Source organism: Argopecten irradians, chromosome 16, assembly GCF_041381155.1.
Source record: "Argopecten irradians isolate NY chromosome 16, Ai_NY, whole genome shotgun sequence".
Classification (NCBI taxonomy): Eukaryota; Metazoa; Mollusca; class Bivalvia; order Pectinida; family Pectinidae; genus Argopecten; species Argopecten irradians.
This window is the reverse complement of record NC_091149.1, coordinates 7,683,093-7,701,811: the sequence shown is the minus strand read 5'-3', so window position 1 is coordinate 7,701,811 and position 18,719 is coordinate 7,683,093. Positions and strand designations below refer to the sequence as shown.

Here is an 18,719-nt window from a genome sequence, read left to right as displayed (position 1 = left end):
AATAATGATTTTTTTAAAAACAGATCTGACTATGTCATTTTCCTTGTAAATATTGTCTTTGATTAATACATGGTGGAGCAACTTGTCCATGGTTTTAACAAGACCTTTTCTTTAAACAAGTTCATTAATCTGTAAACTCCGTGACTAATGAAGTAACTTGATGAAATTACAGTGTCCAGTTAATGGTGAGTCATTTTTAGCTGTTTAAAATGTCTTCCTTTAAATGTTTTACTGATCAGAATGCTTCCAATGTGTCCATTTGTAGTTGGCATTGACATTTGATAAATTGGATTTTTATGGAAAAACCATTTGTACTTGAATCTGTCCAATTTTTTTAAATGTCTATAGTGTTTAACCTATTATTTTTGGGAATAGGATTTACTTCCGTTTAATTTTATTGATACAATATGGTAATTGTATAAACTAGTCATCCCGTTTTTCATGAATCAAACCACCCAAAGTTTAGAATCTGTCTGCCTTTAACAAGTGTGAGGTAGAACTTTTAATATTTATTAACCTGTGGTCCATACATCCAATGGAGGTTTCACAGTCTGGTCAAATTTCTATATATTCCTTGGGTATTCGGTTTTCTTCCCATGGGTATCAGTGTATCCAATTTCAGCTATTTGTAAAATTATCTAATTTTTATCTCCTGAATACTGAAAGTTGAATTTAGTCCTGTTGACACCTATACAAAGCTTGTTTCTTATTTCCATGTTTTGGTCCTGTCTGTAATTTACTGGTTGTTTGTTTTCAAGGTCTGTAGTGACTGAGAATGTAGACATATACCTGTATGTTTAGAGTCTAGTATTCAGGTATTACGTCGTCTTTCATTCTGATGATACTCAACTTGAAGTTGTTACACTGTCAATTTTTCTTTCATTGATTAAATTTTTATCTCTGAATTTGATGTCAGTTTCAAATTTGTACTTGATTGCCAACCTAAATGTCTAATTAACTGTATAATAATGGAGGTCTTTATCCATTTGATCCTAGCTTGTCTTCAATTAACTGTCTGTCTTTTTATACTAAAAGCTATAAAAAAATTTGTACCCCCTTTCTTCCTTTGGTATAGATAAACTAAATCCATTCTGGTATAGTTATATCCTACAAATTGAGTTTATGAAAACAGCCAGTTTGTCCATTGTAATAGTTGTCTGTCCTTCAGGTACTGTGTATCCTTCTTAATAAGCCATGTTGTTATGACTGTTAACATCCTACTGTCTTCTGTTTACTTTACTGGAACCCAGTCTGTCCATGTCTAGCTTTTTCCAAAAACTTTGTTTTGTGTACTGGAGTTTTGTCTTTGGGAGCTTTGGCATCCGTTCCTTAAATCTGTAACTTGTATCGCCACTGGTTCTTAGTGTCCCCATTTTTTCTGTATGTGAATCTTCTTCTGTTTTATCTCAGATCTAAGCCCTGTTCACATATTAGTTGTAAACTTGACCAGTGTACCTGTAGACCTGTCTGTTTTTATCTCTGATACTGGAGCCCTGTCTGTCCACGTTTTGATCTCTTGTCTGTCACATTACCAAACTTTCTGTTAATCTCTGATACTGGGTTATAGGTACCTGTCTGTTGTTTTATTGTACCTGCTTGTATGTCAACTCTGTCAGTGTGTTTACTTCAGTTACTTAAAGTAATGTTAAGTTATCTCCCCTCCTGTCCATCTGTCTGTTACTAGGTTATATTAGTTAACAGGTTGTACTTCAGTTACTTAACACATGTGTCATCTCCTTTTAAAGTCCTTTACCACTATCTGTCATCTGTATGATTTACTTAAATAGGTACCCTGTCTTCCAGATTTGAAGTTAATGTAAACTATTATTATCTATCCTTATGGTCTTTATTCTGTATCTTGTCAACCCTTTACTGTCAGTATAACTGGTCATTGCAGTGAGAATCTTAATTCATACAAAGTTATTTGTCTGTTCTTTACCTGTCTGCTTGTCAACCCTTTAATCTACTGTTCAGTTAGGATTGTAAAAGACAGTGTCTTATACCAAGTTTAAGTGAAAGTGGGTCTGGTTATTCTGATTAATAAATCTGCAGTGTCAACTATGCTTTACTTAGTATATACTTAACACAAAGAAGTTATCTCCCCTTATTGGTCTTTACCTGATTATCTCCTTTTTGTCAAATTCTGTACTGGGGTTACTTCCTGTATTATCATGATATATAAACTGTTGTCAAAGAAGTTAATCTCCCCTTTTGTACAGGGTCAAAGTTTATTATCTTGTTGTCAACCCTTGGTTCAAATTACTTAACACACAAAAGTTATCTCCCCTTTTCAGTTTTTACTTTACCTGCTCTGTTGTATTCAACCCTTAACTTCAGTAAATTACTTGACCACAAATCTTATCTCCTTGGTTACTTTTGGTCTTTACCTGCTTTATAATGCTTGTCAACCCTTTACTTCAGTATTACTTAACAGAGAATTGTTATCTCCCCTTTGGTCTTTACATTTCCTTGTCATCTGTTCCTGGGTGTCAATGGACTTCATACTGTATTACTTAACACAAAAAGTTATCTATTCTTTTGGTCTTTATGCTCTGCTTGTCAACCCTTTACTTCACATTAGTATTAAACACACAGAAGTTATCTCCCCTTTTGGTAGACCTGCATCTGTTGTAACCCCTGTATTACAGACTTACCTTAACACTTGAAGTTATCAACCCCCGTGAATACAGTTTACATGGATTACCATTGTCAACCCTAATCTTCATACAGAATTATCCTAAAGAAGTAATCTCCCATTTTGGTCTTTACCTGCTCTGCTTGTCAACCCTTTACTTCAGTGATTTATTAACACAAAGAATCTTGTTATTCCCCTTTTGGTCTTTACCTGCTAAATCCTTATCTCAATTACTTCATTCAGTGTATTACTTAACACAAAGAATATTTATCTCCCTTTTGGTCTTTTTGCTACTGCTTGTCAACCTTTTACTTCAATACTGGTACTTAACACAAAGAAGTTATCTCCCCTTTTGTGTTTACTGACTAGAAACATACTTACAATCAGTTTACTTTAATGATCAAATACAAGTATGAAGTTATTTCAAGTACATTATCTACCCCTTACAACTTTAAAAAACATTGTTTTTATTCTTTTAACAGATTAGTATCATTTTATATAAAATGAAATCAAGATCCAAAATATGTCAAAATCTTGAAAAAATTTGAATTACTTTGACACATTTGCTGTACTGGACAGATTAGATAGAACCAGTCCAAAAAATAGAACAGGCACTTGATAACCGGTGGTTTTAGTCTTCACATGGCTTGGCCAATGAACTAGGACTGACCCTTGATGACCACATGGACAAACAGACTTACTTTACTGGGTGTGACTCCAAGGAAAACCTGTTAAGTCCATCAAACTGGACAGCTATGATCAGACAGTGTCATTCGTCCCCATTCTTAGGTGAGGTCAAAACTTCCAATCTGTAAATTGGTACTGTCCTGTATAATTAGTGGGTCAAGGTATCCCTTAGGTCAATCACTTTGATCTTACGCTTTCTACAGTAATTGACCTAAACATTTATACACAATTTTGATTGTAATATTGTCATATGTAAATAACAAAAATACAATTAAAAGGCACTATTGTTTTCAAAGGTCATTTTTTTTTTCACAGAACATTGATTGTAATTTTCATTGATGATGATCATGTATGTATGGTAATGTCATAATTCTGAAATGGTAACAAACATTTAGATATAGGGCATGTTAATCACAAATTTTCAGTTTTCAAAATGATGCTAAATCAATTCATTGAATTTACATGTGATGGTCCATGACAAAACATGATTTTTATCTCTGTACAGGGGAATGATTAATCCAAATCTGGTATGGTAATTATAATCTTTTTCTGCCAAGTTTCTTTTATCAATAAACAAAGTATTTCTTTAATTTCAACTTTGATGTGGTCAGATCTATCAAAGTATTCTTTAATCAGTCTAATCAGGTTTTAAACCGTGCCCCTATGTCTTAACTATTCCTTTATTGAATATTTCTATATTAAGACTTTTATTTACAGGATACACCCGGTCTATTATACATGAAGATCAGTCATATGATTGGAAAAGTGTTATATATCTGTTACTGACAGAGTCATACAATAAAATGTCACTAGAACGTTACTTCATATGTACAAGGTACTCAGATCTTCATATTATCTGATGTTAATTTTTATATAGAGTACTTTAAACAAAATTTAAATCTATATAATCTTAAATGTCCTTGTGTCCTGGATTTTGTAAAAAATACTTACATTGTATCTAATGTGTTTTGTGTTTTGTTGAGGTCAACAAGTCAATAATGCAAGTGTATAATGAGTTTAAATATATTCTTACAAAATAAAGTTACAATGTAACAATCAATTACCTTTGATGTCAAATATGGTGTACATGTTAAATGACACATTAATATCTAATTTCAGATTATGTATGACTGTAAAGAAAATGACATAATGAACAGAAATAGACAAATCTGGATTAGACTAAAATTGTTACCCATTTGTCACAGGTTACACTGTATAATATAAACTTGTTAGTTGATGAAATGGTAAAAGTATTAAAAAATGATTGAGCATTTTTCCTCCTCAGAATGAGAACCCAAATGATATTTGATTCGTTCCCTACTTTAAGTCCACTCCAGTCCTGGTTCATCAGGTAAAACATTTCACTCGGAGGAATTTGGTCTAATGTGGCCAGGGAATGATCAGACTTGAGAGAACCAAGAAGTCAACAAAGTACTGTCAATCAAATAAAATGGGTCTTAAAGGTCAAGGTAACACCCAATGATTCATCAGACTACAAGTCTGTCTGATGTCACGAGACTTTGTTACAAATTATGAATCAAAACCTCATATAGTAATGTGTCAGGTATGTGTCATCTGTTATGGCCTAGGTTAATTATAAACCTGTAATTTTGATGCATTGTAGATCACTTGGTCAAGTTAAAAATCCTCAATGAAATCAGGTAGTGTCTATTCATTCAATATTGCTATGGAGTGCAAGGACATGGTGTTGTTACCTTTGGGTCACTGAAAGTGTCATGTCAGGTTAATACAACTTGATTCAATTGTTCATGGTAATACAAGGTTTATTTAGTCAATGCTGTTTTCTAAATCATTCAGGTAGTGAATCCATCTATAGTTTGATCATCAGGTATACATGGTCCATATGGTGGGGTTAAAATGAATAACTCATCTGTTCAAAATTAATGCACTGGTCCAGAATATATTTTGGAATTTGGTCTATATGAAATTGGTATTATATGTTGATGGGGTTCAGTATGTATCTGTTCTCAAAGGTTGTGACAAATACATGAAAAACCAGGTTCAATTTATAGGTAAATTGTTCATATAAAGTCTAGTTAACTTCAAGGTAATTCATATTTCCACTGGGGTCCAGAGGTGACCAATTTGGTCCAATTGACAAGGTAAAATGACTTACTTGATTCCTCAGGTTCACCCATTGATACTGTGTTTTCTGTGACAAATTTAGAGTTTTTAGATCTGTTTTGGTTTACTCTATTCTATTTACTGTCAAGATGTCATGGTCATTTACTTGGATTTGATTAGTGTAATTTCTGTTGTTTCATCAATGAAAATCCTGTCTGTTATACTTACAAAAAATGATGTCAATCATCAGGTCAATGTCACTCTGTTTGATAAATCACACTTTTGTTATCATTTGGGTGTATCACAGTATCTCATATTTCATCAGATTTTCTATCAATTGTTCATCAGAAGTAAGGTATCTTACAGTTATTGGATTAAAATTACTGAAATTCATTAATTGGGTTCAAATCATGTTCCTGAGTTGAGTTTTTTTGAGAGGCCCGATAGATCCTGCCAATTTTCATTGCTTCAAATCAGTCTCCATTGTTTGTTCATCGGTAAAAATGAAACTTCATCCATAACTACTCATCATGAAATCTGGGATCCAAATTTGACTGATATCATTTGTCATTTTGGTGACCCCACATTTTTGTACAATATCACTTACACATAATTTGGCCCATATTAAATGATTATTTACTTGGTAACTGTCTCCATAAGACAGGCCCCCTATTATAATGATTATTTACTTGGTAACTGCCTCCTACACTAAAATAAAAAATGTAACAAATCTGAATTGTGTTTGTGTCCTGTTACCAAAAATACTGTTAAGCCTTACACAGAACACAGTGAGATTATGTAATAGCGTAGCGTCCGTCTGTCAGTCCGTCCTTCATAGCCCAGCTGTCCGCGTGCCTAACATTTTCGTTTGAAATCGCTACTATCATATAGTTCAGCAATGTATTAGTAACAAATTAGGCCAGAATCATCCTTCGGGGCAATGGCACAGAGTTTGTAATAAATCAAGGGCAGTGCCGCGGAGACGGGACCCAAAAGAGGTGAAATTTAAGAAATAAATCTTTAAAACCTGAGGAAATAAACAGTACATTTATACTTATTACTCTTGCTTGACTTATACAATCCAGGGTGAGCGATACAGGCCCTATGGGCCTCCTGTTTTAGATCAACAATAAATAAATATTTAATTTCATAAGTTTACACTCATTTTTCTATAGGTTAGATTCGCTTTTGAGGTTTATTTATCCATCAGGTAGACCAAAATATGTTTGTCTGATTTTGGGTTCGATGGACCACCTTTGTTATTTTGACAAGGAAGCGTAAAACTTCCAGGAACGAATTCATGAAAAATCAAACTTTTTATACTGTCACATGAAATCCAAAGGGTCTGTTCCTTCCTACAATAATATCGGTAATTCGTTGTCTGAAATTAACAATCATGAAATTTGTATGTATATTACGGTTTTTCAAATGTATGGCATAGTATATAATGGTTTGTTCTGGTGGAATCGGATTACAAGATATTTGGCTGTAAATAGAAGTGGTATTTGGCTCGCTCTGAGAGGTTAGCTAGTACGCCTGGCGCGTTTTACGCTCCAAACCGCACTGCCTAGGTCAGCGCCATTCATCATAAAAATTGCAAGTTCTCCGAAATACGACCAGGAGTATTTTCCGATCACCTTATGGTCTCCTCCTATCCATTGATTATCTCCATAGAAAAACTTAAGGCGAACGACAGGGGAACAACTCTGAACACATCCACAGAAGACTGCATCATTTATTATTAGAAGATCTTTAGTATTCAACGCCTGACCCTGATCTATCTATATGATATAATTCTTGAAAATTTGTCTTTCATTTTTTCATGTATTAATTCCATCTATTTACTAAGTAATAGCTACAATGACTTGTGATGTCGTCTGCAGCATCTCCGTCGTTACAGTCTTCGTCTGCTATGTTCGTCTGACGTCAATGCGACATTTGTCGTTCCAGTCAACCTTCTTCTCCAAGAATTGGGGAGACATAACTTCGTACTGCGCTCATAGCATTTGGGATTATAATATAAACAACTTCTTCACCAAAAGTGGGTCAGACCCTAAACTAAAATACTATGTTAAGATGTATTCTTGTTAATTAGCATCTTGGGATATTTTAGGGCCCTGTGACAAAGTTTGTTAAGGGCACCAAATGAATAGACCTTGACCTTCATTCAAGGTCACAGGGGTTAAACTAGGCTAAAGATAACAACTCTTATTAAGAAAAACAAAAGGTCTAGAGGTCTACACATGAAAATTACCTGGGTATTCATTCAAAGCAATTCTTCTCTTTTAATTGTCTTAAGTATACACCATGATTACCTGAGATAGCAGAGTGAGTGTGATTGTGCCCTCTTGTGTTCATTAAATCAGCTATGTTTTATTCCTATTTTTAGTCCTTTATTTAATTTATTCATTCATTTGTTGTGTTTTCATGACCAGGCTTTCATAATTATACCTTTTGGACCAACACAGTTTTAACAGCATTGATTCCAACATGAAGACATCACACAAGGGGAGTTAAACTCCTTTCGTGAGAATATCAGAGACATGTTTAGCCTCTTCATATCATGAACCGGGAGCATTAACTGGTGGAGTATCATTTGTCTGTTTTCTCTCATATTTTACTTCGCTTTTGGTGCATCTTTCTCTTTCAATAATCAGTGGTTTATATACTGCTTCAAAATGAATGGTTTGAGTTTGTCTCCCTTTACACTGTCTGTAGATCTTCTAGGTAAATCGTTCATTTATCCAGTCAAGATGATTTCAGATTTAGAAATGATTATTTGAAATACATGTAATATCTTTCTAATCAACAGAATCATATAATTTATACTAATTTCCACCATTATGTTTTGGAGTGTGAAATCGCGTCTGTTCAATGCTGATATTTTCCCTATTATGTTCTTGTCAATATGTTTATGTAATGTAGTAATAGGACTTTAAATGTAAATTGTTTATCACTGATACTGGAGCCCTGTCTGTCCATTTCTAAGCTTGTGTGTCCAATCCTACTGTCTGTCTGTTTATCTCTGATACTGGAGCCCTGTCTGTCCATTTCTAGCTTGTCTGTCCTTCCTACTGTCTGTCTGTTTCATCTCTGATACTACTGGTCTGCCCTGGTCTGTCCATTTCTAGCTTGTCTGTCCATCCTACTGTCTGTCCTGTTCATCTCTGATACTGGAAGCCCATGTCTGTCCATTTCTAGCGTCTCGTCTGTCCATCCTCACTGTCTGTCTGTTCATCTCTTGATACTGGAGCCCTGTCTGTCCCATTTTCTAGCTTGTGTGTCCATCCTACTGTCTGTCTGTTAATCTCTGATACTGGATAGCCCTGTCTGTCCAATTCTGGCTTGTCTGTCCATCCTACTGTCTATCTGTCCTGTTGCATATCCTCTGAAACTGGAGCCCTGTCTGTCCATTTCTGGCTTGTGTGTCCATCCTACTGTCTGTCTGTTTATCTCTGATACTGGAGCCCTGTCTGTCCATTTCTAGCTTGTGGTGTCCATCCTATTGTCTGTCTGGTTTATCTCTGATACTGGAGTCCCTGTCTGTCCATTTCTGGCTTGTGTGTCCATCCTACTGTCTGTCTGTTCATCTCTGATACTGGAGCCCTTGTCTGTCCCATTTCTATGCTTGTGTGTCCCATCCTACTGTCTGTCTGTTCATCTCTGATACTGGAGCCCCTGTCTGTCCATTTTCTAGCTTGTGTGTCCATCCTCCTGTCCAGGTCTGTTTCATCTCTGATATACTGGAGCCATGTCTGTCCATTTCTGGCTTGTCTGTCCATCCTACTGTCTGTCTGTTTATCTCTGATACTGGAGCCCTGTCTGTCTGTTTCTAGCTTGTCTTGATTGTCTGTCTTCCTACTGTTCATGTCTGTTCATCATCTCTGATACTGCTTGTGTGCCATCCCTCCTGTTGTCTGTGATCTCTGATACTGGAAGCCCTGTCTGTCAATGGGTTCTGGACTTGTGTGTCCATCCTACTGTCTTCTGTTTCCTCTCCTGATATATGTCCAGCTTATCTATCCATGCCTGGCTGTGTTCTGTCCTTGCTACCTTACTGTCGGTCTGTTTATCTCTCTGATACTGGAAGCCCCGGGTCCATCTAGCTGTGTCTGTCCTTCCTACTGTCTGTCTGTTTCGCCTCTCTGATAACTGGAGCCCCTGTCTGTCCATTTCTACAGCTTGTCCTGTCAATCCTACTGTTCCTCTGTCTGTTGTATTCTCTGATACTGGAGTCTACCATGTCTGTCCATTTTACGATCTGGTCTTATCTTAGCTTGTCTGTCTATCCTACTTTCTTGTCTGTTTCATCTCTGATACTGGACCTGCAACATGTCCAGCTCTCATCAGTTATCTAGCTTGTGTGTCCCATATCCTACTGTCTGTCTGTTTATTATCTGAGCGTAAAGATGAGACTAAGCCCTGTCGGTCCATTTTCCTGGCTTGTGTGTTCGATTCATATTGTTGTCTGTCCGTCTCTGATACTGTACATCTGTCTGTCATTTCATGATACTGTGAGACCCTGTCTACTGTCGTCTGTTCATCTCTGATCAGGAAGCCTAGCGGTATGTCCCATTTCTGGACTTGTGTGTTCCATCCTTACTGTCGGTCTGTTCATCTCTGATACTGGAGCCCTGTCTGTCCATTCTTCTGGCTTGTCGTGTCCCATCCTACTGTCGCGTCCCTGTTTAGTCTCTGATACTGGAGCCCTGTCTGTCCATTTCTAGCTTGTGTGTCCATCCTACTGTCGGTCTGTTCATTTCTCTGATATCTGGAGCCCTGTCACTCCCTCTCTACAACTGTCTATCTGGCTTGTGTATCCTTCCTACTGTCTGTCTGTTGCATCTCTGATAACAGGAGCCCTGTCTGTCCATCTTCTCTGTCTATGTGTGGCCTTTCCTACTGTCTGTTTGTTCATCTCTCTGATACTGGAGCCCTGTCCATGTCCATCTTGTCTATCTAGCTTGGTGTGTCCAGACCTACTGTCTGTCTGTTCAATCTCTGATACTGGAGCCCTGTCTGTCCAGTTTCTAGGCTTGCGTGTCTATCACTACTGTCTGTTTGTTTATCTCTGATACCGGAGAGCCTCTGGTCTGTCCATTACTGGTCTTGTGTGTTCATTACTGTCGGTCCTGTCTATATCTGATACTGGAGACACTTTACATCTCTGTCTGTTCAATTTCTGGCTTGTTGTGTCCATCCTACTGACGGTCTGTTCCATCTCTGATAGTGGAGCCCTGTTCTGTCGCATGTTCTAGCTTGTGTGTTCAACCTACTGTCTGTCGTCATCTCTGATACTTGGAGCCTGTCTGTATATGTTCCTTGGTTATTTTTATCAATGTTGTACTTCTGTTGTTCATCTGGAGTCTGTCTGTCAATTTATTGGTGTCCTTCCTACTGTTCTGTGTTGTTCATCTCTACTTTTGTAGTCACACTGTTTTCTGTCATTTCTGGCTTGGTCTGTCATGTATTGGTGTCAAACCTGTAAATTCCATCTGTCAAGTCATCATCACAGCTACTGTCTGGTCAATCCTGTTATGTAATGTTGGTCCTGGTCACTCTCTTTATCCATTAGTTGGTTGTCAAATGTCCCTCTGTCCTTGCATCTATTAGTTTTATCCATGTGTTCCGTCACATTCCTGGTTCTTAACATGTATTTTTATCCTGCTATCTGTCCAATGTTATGTCAGGTCATTATATGTCCACATGTCTGTTGTTGGCATCTGTATGTTTTAGGTCCATTGTCAGTCACAGCTGGTCAAAGGATTACTGTCACTGTTCAATCAGTCTGGTTATGTACTTTAATCTGTCTGGTCCTTGGTACCGGTGTCTGTTCTTGGTCCATCTGTTTTTATATCACATTATCCATTGGTCCTATGTCTGTCTGGTCTTTTTTAGTTGTCCATTGGTCTGGTCTTTGTGTCTTTCTATCATTGGTCTGTAGAAATCTGTGTGTCTGTAGTAGTTCATTCCTTATTATCACAGTTATCATTGGTCTGTGTGTCTTGTACTGTCAGTCTGATCCTTGGGTCTATCACACCTGGTCTGATCTGGTCTAGGTCTGTTGTTCCCTGGTCCATCTGTCCACCTGGTCCGTAGTAGTTTTGTTCTGTTATGTTACACTCTGTTTCTGGTCCTGGTCCCAGCTGTTATGTTATGTTTTCCTTGGTCCACATCTGTGTTTGTAGTCCTGGTCCATTTTCCTGGTCTAATGTCTTTGGTCTACTGTATGGTTGTTATAACAGTATCACACCCTTGGTCCTGTCTGTTGTTTAGTTTCCGTGTTTTTGGTCTATCCATCTGGTCTGGTCCATCTGGTCTGGTCCATTATTCCATCTGTTCTGGTCACTGACCTGGGTCATGTGTCATTCCTGTCCTAGTTCCTTGGTCACATGTACCACTCCTTGTCCGTTGTCCTGTATCTTGGTCCTACTGTATTCTGGGTCCATTTGGTCACTGGGTCTGGTCATCTGGTCTGCTGTCCTGGTTGTTTGGTCTGTCTGGTCCAGGTCCTGGTCTCTGTTGTCCCTGTAACCATCTGTATCCTCGGTCCATCTGGTCCTGGTCCAATGTTGTCCTGGTATCTGTCTGGTCCTGTTTCCATGGTCCTATCATCCTGGTCCTTGTAACATGTCTTATCACAGTCCACCTGTCCTGTCTGGTCCTGGGTCCATATCTGGTCCTGGGCTTTCACAATATGTCCTGTTGTAGTCCTGGTCATCTGCTGGTATGTCACTCCCTGGTCCTGTCTGTCTAGTTTTATCAAAGTCCTGGGTACACCCAAAATAGTAGATTCTGGTCCTTGGTTGTCATCTTTGGTACATGGGTCCATCTGTCTGTCAGGTTAGTCCCTTATCAAAAAGAATCCTATCCACCTTGGTCAGTTGGTCCTGGGTCTGTTCTGGGTCCATAGTCCTGGTCCATCTGTCCTTCCTATCTTTTCTGGTCCTCTCTGTCTGGTCCTGGGTCCATATCTCTGTAAAAGGTCCATTGGTTATCTGCTATCCTATGGTCCATCTGGTCCAGGTCTAAGTCCAGTCCTTTTGTCTAGTTTGTCTGGGTCTGTTTGGTCTGTTCTTAGTCACCTGGTATCTGTTCTGTGGTCCATCTGTGTCTGTAGTAGTCCATGTTAATAGTTACCTATCTGTTCCTGTCAGTCTGTTTTCACTTTGGTTTTTCTGTCATCTATATACACTGTGCCTTTGTTCTGTAGTAGTTGGTTTGTATCAGAGCTATCATCACCTTGGTCTGTACTGTGGTCCTTGGTCACATACATAGTATGTTGTAATGGGTCTTATCAAGCCCTAAAAATGGTCCATCTGTATTGATAGTATCAAAACCCTTGGTTCTTTGTTTATCATCACTTTCTAGGTCCAAGTTTACACTGGTCCTTTGTGTTTTTTACTTTATTACTGAAATGTAATTTTAATTAAATCATTAATACTGTACTGTTACCATATAACAAGATCAGTCAAATGTATATTCTGATAGTAGATTTTTAGGATTACATGCTATTTATACACCCAGTACAATGTACTGTAGTAGATATTATAATTACAGTTCACAATCATGTAATTACATGGACACATTTTATTGGACAGTATAACACCCTGCTTTATCAAGCTGTAAAATCTAGTACATAAGTTTTTATCTACAGCTATCCACCCTGTACTGAAGTAGTTTTTATCACACCCTGCTATCACACCCTGCTGTACTGTAGTAGTTTTATCACAACTATCACACCCTGCTGTACTTTAGTAGTTTTATCACAGCTATCACACCTCACACCACAGCTATCACACCCTGCTGTACTGCTAAACACAACTGTAATGTAGAAGTTTTATCACAGCTATCACACCCTGCTGTACTGTAGTAGTTTTATCACAGCTATCACACCCTGCTGTACTGTAGTAGTTTTATCACAGCTATCACACCCTGCTGTACTGTAGTAGTTTTATCACAGCTATCACACCCTGCTGTACTGTAGTAGTTTTATCACAGCTATCACACCCTGCTGTACTGTAGTAGTTTTATCACAGCTATCACACCCTGCTGTACTGTAGTAGTTTTATCACAGCTATCACACCCTGCTGTACTGTAGTAGTTTTTATCACAACTATCACACCCTGCTGTACTGTAGTAGTTTTATCACAGCTATCACACCCTGCTGTACTGTAGTAGTTTTATCACAGCTATCACACCCTGCTGTACTGTAGTAGTTTTATCACAGCTATCACACCCTGCTGTACTGTAGTAGTTTTATCACAGCTATCACACCCTGCTGTACTGTAGTAGTTTTATCACAGCTATCACACCCTGCTGTACTGTAGTAGTTTTATCACAGCTATCACACCCTGCTGTAGTACTGCTGTACTGTAGTAGTTTTATCACAGCTATCACACCCTGCTGTACTGTAGTAGTTTTATCACAGCTATCACACCCTGCTGTACTGTAGTAGTTTTATCACGGCTATCACACCCTGCTGTACTGTAGTAGTTTTATCACAGCTATCACACCCTGCTGTACTGTAGTAGTTTTATCACAGCTATCACACCCTGCTGTACTGTAGTAGTTTTATCACGGCTATCACACCCTGCTGTACTGTAGTAGTTTTATCGCAGCTATCACACCCTGCTGTAGTGTAATTAAAAATTGTATCACATTTTGTAGTACTGTAACATCTTTACACAACTCCAAGTGTCTATCCACAGTAAATCATCTCTACCCACACCTACACTAAATACCCTCTCTCTGTCTGTGTGTAGGATCCTGAGTCCTTTACCATTTTCACTCAATAGAACAACTTTTTTATTGTTTTCATCCCCTATGATGAGGCTCCCCTGACTATCATACACTATACCCTAGGGGTTAAATGGTTCACCTCCTGTTTGTGGTGATTGTTTACATGTACTGGGGATGTCACCTCTGTATACAAACAGTTTCTGGAAGTCAGTATCCATGACAACAACATGACTGTTTCCATCACCACCATCATCTTCATCACTGTGATCAATCACTGCGACATTGTTAGTGACAGGACACTCTGTGATCCTCCATGGTGTACACACTAATGGTTTCCCAGTCCCTGCTGCCATTGTAGTGAGTACCATCTGACCTTGTGTGGTATATTTGGAGACGTTTCCTGACATGCCCACAATGACATGGTTCTTTGCTGTAATACATATGCTGTAAGGACGTGTTTTAGTTGTGAATTGTTGAGTTAACTGTCCTGATACCAGCTCCAGGATGTTGTTTTGTTTATCACAGGCCCACAATCTGTGTGTTGTTGGTGAAAGACTGATGTCACTGATCCAGCCTTGTGTATGACCTTCTGTATCACTGTGCCCTTCCTGTCCAGGAGAGTTAATGTGTTTATGTCCGTGGTCCAGGCCTGGTCATCAGTGGTAGGACATATAGAATCAATGTAACATGGAGGCCGACCACTTCTCCACCACCTTGGTCTCTGTCAGTAGTGTTTTTCCTGGCCACTGCTTTCTTACCTTTATCTTCTGACTGTTGTTGGGATGAGGGTTGTTGCTGACCATCTGATAATGTTACTGACTGTTTCTGGTCAGTGGATGTATGACTTTGGCCTGAGGTGGTGACTTTTCCTAAGGCTTGTACCAGGTGACCTTTAGGAGTATTGTTTGGGTTGAAGCTGACTGTATCTAAAGTAGGTTTGACAGGGATATGTATTTGGGAATCTATTTCACATTTTGTGTCATATATTTCTATGTGTGAGCCCTGCTGAAGTGTTGTCTTACATTTCTGTATTTGGTGTTTAATTTGTTTGTTCAATGATTCTAGTTCTTGTTTGTATTTTTGTATGAGTTTGATGTTGTCGTCTTTAAGTTTTTGATAAAGTGAGAGTGTCTCTTCTCTAAGCTGGTCAAGGTCTTGTTTTAATTTATCTGTTTGCATCTTCAATTCATGTGCTAATTTATCAAATATGTTGTCATTGTCTTTGAGGAGTGTATCAGTAGATGTGATGTATTTCCCAATTTGTACCAGATCATTTTGTTCAGTTCTGTCTATAAAGTTTCTTATGTCTTGTTTCTTCTGAGGAGTGACTTCACTAAGCTCACACATTGGATGAGTTTTATGAATGGTGGAAATGCATTTTAAACAAATTGGTTCTCGACACTTTTCACAATACAAGTCTAGTTGTCTCCCCTTGTGATGGTTACAGGTTGTCTGTCCTTCCGTACGAACTGGTATGTTTGCTGTTGCCATTTTGATGAAGATGAGCTATTTGTTGAATTTCTGAAAAATTGAATATATATACTGGATCAATTCAATGTTTAACATAACCAGTTGAATAAGAGTTTTATTTGATGTTGTTAATTGCTCTTTGTTCTATTCAGTTCTATGTGTGTACATACAGTTTTTAAATATTGATTGACCTCAATGTTTTTAAAACGCCAAGAAAATAATTACCTGATAATCACTGCATTCACTGATGACACACACAGGGTACCTGGGATTAAATCAAGTTGGTCTTCCCCAGAATCTAAATGATATTCAATGATGTTCAAATTTCTCTCCCTCCGAAATTCACAGCCAAGTGGGAACTTTCTTCCTTCTTCTCATAAAAGCAGATCTGTCACTTTTTCAGTTTCTGATGAAAATATCCATTTTAGATCAAAATCAATCCCGTTAATACACAAAATTGTACATTAAATGAAATAATATGTGTCCACACAGAATAAGACCATCCTTGTCATTGGTTACTAATGTAAACAAACGTTTAGCGACCAAAATGTCTGTCTATTGAGGCCAGCTGGCGATATCTGATAGTATTACTTCCTTGTCTAGTTTGACAGACGCACCATTGTAAAGCAGACATAGATTGTGTAGTAGGTCAATTTGGGTCATGTTTACAAACCGTGATATTTAAATACCTACAGTTCACCTGGGGTGTATTGTCTGTTGGGTATGTGTATTGGGTAATAAGTCACACATGTACTGTACATGAACGTAGAGAAATATACAGTCATGTCTTATTTGATATTTATAGATTAATTTTCTTATAACTCTTTACAAATTGATATATTATTATATACATGTATCGGTAATTGTATGTAGAAATTTTGGTAAGTTATAAAAAATGGAAATAAATGAACATAGAGAATACACAATACTGGTGTTGAACTTGTCCTGACAGACTTATACAACAAATCATGAGGTCCGTCATAATTCTTAACAAAGTCTTGTGGTGTCATGTCATTTTTCATTTTTCTTTGACTTTTGAAACAGCAGTCAAACCTGTCTATAAAGACAAGCCAAGGAGGAAGAGAAAAATTGTCTGGATATACAAGTGGTTCTTTTAATAGAGTTGAACATGACCATTTGGGACCCTAAGAGAGTGGTCTTTATACAGAGGTGGTCTTTATACAGAGGTGGTCTTTATACAGAGGTGGTCTGTATACAGAGGTGGTCGCTAAGGCAGGTTTTACACTATCATAATATACCGTATAGAGACATTTTGAGAAATTATAATATCTATTTGGTCTATGCATCTTTACCCTCATATTCAATATCTTTTCTAACAAGATGAAGGAGCCGCAGTGGCCGAGTGGTTAAGATGCCTCAAGCCACAAGCCCTCCAGCTCTGAGTCACGAGTTCGAATCCCATGCGGGGCAGTTACCAGGTACTGACAGCTGGTCGGTGGTTTTTCTCCAGGTACTCCGGCTTTCCTCCACCAATAAACCTGGCACGTCCTTACATAACCCTGGCTGTTACTACTTGTATATAGTTGCTTATATTTGTGGGGGTTTTAATTTCGCTAAATTTGCAGATCAATTCAAAATCGAGAAATTTATTAAAATCCTGGTTTCAAGTACTATAGCCACTCATAAGAATGGAACTTAAAAAGATAATTCACGAAAATAAACGAATAAGTCAAAAACAGTCAATCTTTTACGTCTGGGAAATTGAACAACTATACATATATAGGACGTTAAACTTAAGGTGGTTCGATACAGTTAGGCCTAAAAATTTCCCCTTTCTTTAAAGTTTGCTCATTGAGAGAATGGTTGATAAACTGTTTATTAAGGCTTTTATTTGAAATTTGACCGTGCAGTTTTGGAAATATTGTACTCTCAATAACCCTACTTTACCCTCAGTTTTCCTCAAAATACAATTTTACACACATATTTTCAAAGCTTGAGAATTGACTGAAATATTACAAACAACAACATTTTTTATCTTTAATATGTAAGTTTATATGGCTATCAATGACCTCAATGTCGTTTCCACTCTTAAAAATACAATAATTGTGAATTTTTCACGCGAATGCGTGTAAATGAGGCCTAAAAAGGGCCAATTTTTGCATTTGAATTTCAACTTAAATACTTAATTTCAAAAAATTGTGTCGTTTAATTTTCTTTATTTTTTGTCCACATAATAAAACAGTTGTTTGGGTTATGATGAAAGAATATAAAAAAAATTGACCGCGGAATTTTTGAGTAATTAGCCTTTCTATACCCCTACCCCCTAAAAAATGACTTTTTTCACAATTATATTATTAGACCGAAATCGAGCGGTAATTTTTTTTATAAAGACCATCTTATAGATTGAATATTATAAAGTGTAATATGCCACCGATTTGATGCTATACAAAGCTAAGAAATGGCACAAATAAGCCATTATTTTGACTGGATATAATATCTGAACAATGAATATGGAAAATTCCGTGTAAAGATTCGACTTCAATTACCCTTTAGACAATCCATGATTTTATATTGTTTTAGCGGAAAATTATTTTACCAAAATATATCTATCCATCTTCAAGATATCTTAGCTTCAATAGTCGTTTGAGGCAGATTTTCAAGCATAAATTTGAATTTGGCGCCAAAATTGTAACGATGAAAAGCGTCTACGTGACAACGATCGAAGTTGATAACTTCAACTTGATCACAACAATGTCGATAAAATCGATGTCATCATACACAACTGTATGTCTTTGTATGTTTTTGAGGAGATATCTGCATATCTAATACATGTAGATATATATTTATTATCCGAAGTAAACTAAAACAGATTTTTGGATCCTCAATATAACCTATACGGCAAGTATACGAATCCTCGATCTACGTTCAGCTGATTACTGTAGACAGGAAAATAATTAGTCTATGCCTACATGTACATGTTTAGTTTCTATATCACAGATATAATACTGATGTTGACACTAGCTTACATGTGCTTTTTCGTAAGATAGTATTTGATCAACTGAATCAGAGTACTTCCATGCATTTTCTCAAAACGGGAAATACATGCATCATCTAATTACAGTAGTTAGGCCTATGTTTT

At 37.3% G+C, this 18,719-nt stretch overlaps 2 protein-coding genes and 2 pseudogenes across 5 annotated transcripts in view; 1 reads left to right on the top strand and 3 right to left on the bottom strand.

Annotated features, from left to right (window-relative positions):
• LOC138311147 (tripartite motif-containing protein 2-like) overlaps window positions 1-16,203 on the bottom strand; it is a 53,602-nt gene extending 37,399 nt beyond the window's left edge. The window contains exon 1 of the mRNA XM_069252615.1: window positions 15,865-16,203. The gene's annotated coding sequence lies outside the window, so the exon portion shown is untranslated. The remainder of the gene's footprint in view (window positions 1-15,864) is intronic.
• LOC138311140 (low-density lipoprotein receptor-related protein 2-like) overlaps window positions 1-18,719 on the top strand; it is a 374,749-nt gene that overhangs the window by 52,956 nt on the left and 303,074 nt on the right. The gene's annotated exons all lie outside the window — the stretch shown is intronic.
• LOC138311149 (tripartite motif-containing protein 2-like) overlaps window positions 1-18,719 on the bottom strand; it is a 200,937-nt pseudogene that overhangs the window by 105,867 nt on the left and 76,351 nt on the right.
• On the bottom strand, window positions 13,771-15,981 carry LOC138311151 (E3 ubiquitin-protein ligase TRIM71-like; annotated as a pseudogene).